The 5,111-nt window shown below is 40.6% G+C and overlaps 1 long non-coding RNA gene across 1 annotated transcript; it reads right to left on the reverse strand.

Annotated features, from left to right (window-relative positions):
* Positions 1-3,630: 3,630 nt before the first annotated feature.
* LOC140506778 (uncharacterized) lies at positions 3,631-4,711 on the reverse strand. The gene is made up of 2 exons (XR_011968082.1): positions 3,862-4,711; positions 3,631-3,775 (listed from the first exon to the last, which is right to left on the reverse strand). It is a non-coding gene; the product is annotated as an uncharacterized lncRNA (long non-coding RNA).
* Between the last annotated feature and the right edge of the window lie 400 nt (positions 4,712-5,111).

Genomic DNA, 5,111 nt, shown 5'->3' on the forward strand with positions numbered 1-5,111 from the left:
TTGCTTTGGGCAACAGTAAACTACACAATACTTTAGTCAGTAGGATGGTATGAGCTAGTTCCTTTCCCTTACTATTTACCATTCCTCTTTCTTCCCAAATTTTTCCAAAAACATGTGCTACTCCCCAAACATACTTAGAGTCTGTATATATAGATCCTTCTTTCCCTTCTAATAATTTTAAAGCTTGATGCAAAGCATACAGTTCACAAGTTTGTGCTGACCAAGTCTTAGGTAAGCTACTAGCTTGTACTAGAGAACTTCTATCTCCATCTATTATGGCATACCCATTCTGTCTCTTTCCTTCTATCACCCGGGAGGACCCATCTATAAACCAATTCACTCCCTCAAACAAAGGGGATTCTTGTAAATCCTCCCGCACTTTTGTCTGATAATCAGTTATATCCAAACAGCAGTGTTCCAAATTTACAGGCTCCTCGGGTGAGGCTGACAGAAAACTAGCTGGATTAAGGTTATGGTCTTGGGACAGTATTAAATCATCCTTTTCTAATAATATGGCCTCATACTTTAAAATTCTTGAATCTGTCAGCCATCTCCCAGCTCTCTGATTTAAGATAGATCGCACCTGATGAGGTACACTCACAATCAAACAGCCTCCAAAAGTGATTTTTCTACTTTCTTCTACTAGGAGGGCAGTGGCTGCCACAGCCTGTATGCAAGTTGGCCATCCTTTTCCAAATTCTGTGTGTTCTCACACACGCTTCAAATGGAGCTTTAATACTGACAAGTGTGTCTCCAAGCATGAAGCTTGAGAGTTATTAACTAATAGCAATAATTATAAATGAAAGTAAACAACTTTAAAATTTTAAATGCAATAACCTTCCATAACTTTGTCTACTGGCTTCCCAATCATGCTAAACATTTTCTGAATTGGTATGGGGGAATAGATAGTTCAAGGTTCAACTTACCCATATTCCTCCCCTCCTCTTATTTTTCCTTTTTCCATACCTAAATCCAATCAATAAATACCTCTTCACATTCTTTCCCTTATGAATCCTTCCCTTCATCTATCTTCCTTTTTATATGAATATGGGAAGAAAGCAAAGTTGACTGATGCATTAGCAAATTACAGGGGGGCAGTCCCCTTGTCATAAGTACAGATACAGAGATTTAAATTAATGAACTGTCCATTTAGAGGTTCCATCTCATACAGCAGTCTGGGGAGAAATATCATCTTATGCAATTTTCTGATCTGGATGCTCCTTCAAACAGTCGTCAGCACAGCATCTCAGCATCTTCTTTTCTTTATCTTCTTGTAGAAATCCAGATGTCCACTCTCCTACAGAATTGAACTTAATACCATCTTAGATTACCAATCCTATCATTCTTACAAAAATCGAAATTGAAACTTTGACAAATTATCATTTTTTTTTTTTAAGAAAAATAAGAAATTCACGTTAAAATGCAGCTTCTACATTTCACAGCAAGTCATTATTCATTCCCTCATTAGAAAGATGAGATTTCACTAAGGAGTCAACACCAGGCTCCAGTACTTATATAAATACAATAAATAATCATTCTTAACACAGTGCATATCACATCATAAAACAATTCCAACTTCTGATCATGTGATGCTTCTTTTAAAGCATTTACAATATAGTCTACAAACCATTTTTCATTTAGCATTAACCAACTAGGACAAAATAATAACTATGCATGCTAGCCTCACAAGCCCTTAACCTAATCATCTCCACACCATTACTAAGAATTAGAGGACCCTAACTTATTGTTGTTGTTCTAAAGTCCTAAACCTGTTAGCTCAATGTTAGACTTAACCTCAGATGTTCCTCTACCAACAATCTATTATTCAACAGATCTGGTATTATTACTTACAAAACTTCTGATTTTAGGAATTTGCCACTAAGAGTAGGGACATTGCAGGGAAACATCTCCCTTACTTCACGTCAGTTCCAGGCAGGAGTAGGTTGTCAACTGGCATTCAGCCAGGCTTCAAGTCTGCCAGGTGTCAGTGGGTAAATTGAGTCAGGAAAATCCTACCTCAGCCCAGACTGAACAGTCGCTCTCCCGACCTTCCCATGAGATCACCTTTTTGCAGTTCATACCAGCATCTCACAGGCTTATTGGCATCATGGATCAGTGGCTCAGACCACCTCTCTTGCTATCCACACCTGGAGTTAGACTCAGAAGAACAGTCAGTTAATAGTCCCACAAAAATCTTAAAATAGCAAGCTCCAATAATCAGTTTCAGACATGACTAATTTCACATTGGCCAAGGAACATCTTTGAAGCAGGTCTAAGTAGCCTACATGCCTTCCTATACATGTTCTAGTTCCTGATTGAATAACAATCATAAGTCATTGCTCTAATAGATTTATATCTGTTTCCCAAACTACTTTATCCCTTTCTAACCCTGCTCAATCTAAAAGAATGAGCTACACATGTGATAAGTTCAAACACTAACTTGAATTTTTATGTTCATGTAATGAATTCAAATCAAAACAATCATTTAACTTTCAATGCCAAATATTACCAGAGGCTACCTACCTCTAAGAAAATTAGACTGAAATTCTTTCCCCAAACTGAAGATGCCTCTGATTTAGTCTCAGTAATTAATTCAGTTAATTGTTTTAATACTAATTGCTTTTACATCATTTTGTAACCTGTAAAGATCTCACTCCAAGTTGGGACCTTTGTCCATTACCCCAAAAAGTTTTAGTCCCATTTGTCTAAAGGCCTTGGAAAACCTCACCTTGAAAACTCCTTGGTTTTTCCACGTGAACCGGCTCTCCTAAGGTCCACTCTTATCACTATACCCAAGTCTATTCTACTTCCCACTCTTAATTCTATCAGTCCAAATCTCCAGTTTACTGGCCACTCCCATCAAGACCATTCCTGGAGCTCCCAGACCACCTGGCCCCCCGCCCTGCAAAGAAAAAGAAAAACCTAAACTTATTATCTTTTTACTTTAAATACATTGTCTGGCATCAAATATATTGATCTAATTAAACCTAAATCCAAAACTCTCAGCTCTAAGTTGCTTACTTGAGTTTTTTTTACTTTCTAATCTTCTGCTTACTTCCACCAAACTTTAATAAATTCTAACCTATCTGAAGCATTAAATTAAGAATGACACATTTCACCTATTCACAATTCCAAATACGACCAGAATGAATTCACTTAACTTTCTGTTATTTCCCATTACACTAAAATTTCTTCTTTTGGGTGAGGCAGGAAATGGTTAATTGGTTGCTAGCATGCCTCTTAGGTCTGAGGGAAAAAGAATTTTTTTTTTTTCTCTCCCTCCTTGTCCCTCCACCCCTCTGAAACTAGTCTGGAGGGGTTGAAGAAAGGGAGTAACAGGAATTTCAAGGACAGTTCAGCTCAGCCTTTCTGCTCCTGCTGGCTGGCTGGCTAAATTTACAACCTTATCAGATAAAAACAGAGACACACAGACTTTCATTCACACAGAAATACCAACACAACATATACAGACAAAACATTTAACAGAATAGAATAGGACATATAGGTTTAAATTTTTGTCACACCCAGTCCTCAGAGGAACCATATTTGGGCCAGATTGTGCCTCCTCCTCCTCCAATGTCTTTTCACCCCATATGAAACAACAGTACTTAATCATCTTCTTCTACATTCTTTTCTCTATAATTTTGGTAATTCATGCCAATTTTGTAATCAGTTTCCCAAGGGACTATTTACCGGTATCTCTTCCTGACTCCACTCCGAAGCTCTATTCCTGGACTGCTTTTGTCCCATTTTGGTCGAGGGTTGTCGCCAACACCTCCGAGTCTGAGACTCAACGAATTATGCTAGCTCCCTTGCTAGCTTCTCCTGCTGGCTCCTTTGGTCGAGGGTTGTCGCCAACACCTCCGAGTCTGAGACTCAACGAATTATGCTAGCTCCCTTGCTAGCTTCTCCTGCTGGCTCCTTTGGTCGAGGGTTGTCGCCAACACCTCCGAGTCTGAGACTCAACGAATTATGCTAGCTCCCTTGCTAGCTTCTCTTGCCAGCTCTCAGGTGAGGGTCGCCCGTCACCAACAGTCACCCAGCAAACGTTTTTGGGGGGGCCCTTCACCCTGGGGTCCCGCAGTCCACTAATTTGGTTGGGAGTCGTCACCTTCTCCCCGAGTCTATCTAAGACTCAACGAATTGACCCCCAGACCCCCCCCGCGCTTACCGCTGGGTTGTATACGCGTACAAGTTGCCTGACTGCAAACTTCAACACCAACCGGTTGGCATTTTTACACACTTCACAGCTTCGGAGTCTTTGGAGTCCTTATCTCTATTCTTTTCTGTCTTCACTGAGTTCCTCTGCTTCAGGTCGTTACCTTGCAGAGAGGGAGGCCCGGCAGCTCCTTTCAAGGACAATGGGGAAATCTCCCCACGGGCGCCCAAGTCCTTGGACTGAGCTGTCAGCCGTCTCTCAGAAAGGTCACAGATCCCGGTACGTGCCCCCAAACTGTGTGGGATGGCTCAGGTCCCTACATAAATCAATTACTCAGAGGCCTCTCAAAGTGATGACAGAAAAGAGTTTTATTCGATTCTCGAGAATCTGGACAATCCCACAGCAGTTCACCTGGAGTAGGAAAGCCGAAGATAAAAATCAGGACAGTGATTTATAAACCCTAACGCAAGTCCCTCCTCCCCCCCACTGACCATTATCCTCATTAGCTGAGGATATGGTCTTACATTCTAGACACGAGATCTAACCAATCCCTTTGAAATGAAGACATCGAGGAATTACGCAAGTTTTGTCCAATCATTGAGACCCCAGTACACCACACAGTTTTATGCCTTATATGGAACTATTCTATTCCAAAAACACTGCAGCCCCGAGCCTCCAGGCCCCACCTCACCCTTGGGAGAAAACCACAATCTGAGGAGTCTTCACCAAGTCTATCCCACTCACTAGCAGTCTCATCTGATAGGATATGCAATATACCCAGGATTCCCACATCTTCAATGATGTTGTGTATCCCTTGTTTGCTTAAGAATTTTCCCAGCAGCAAAGAATTTATCACCAAACAAGAGATAGAGAAGGTAAAAGGCATAATTTTGATTTGTTGTTGTTGTTGAATCATTTCAGCTGTATTTGATTCTTCATGACCCAATTTATG

Source organism: Notamacropus eugenii, chromosome 5 (assembly GCF_028372415.1).
Source record: "Notamacropus eugenii isolate mMacEug1 chromosome 5, mMacEug1.pri_v2, whole genome shotgun sequence".
NCBI lineage: Eukaryota > Metazoa > Chordata > Mammalia > Diprotodontia > Macropodidae > Notamacropus > Notamacropus eugenii.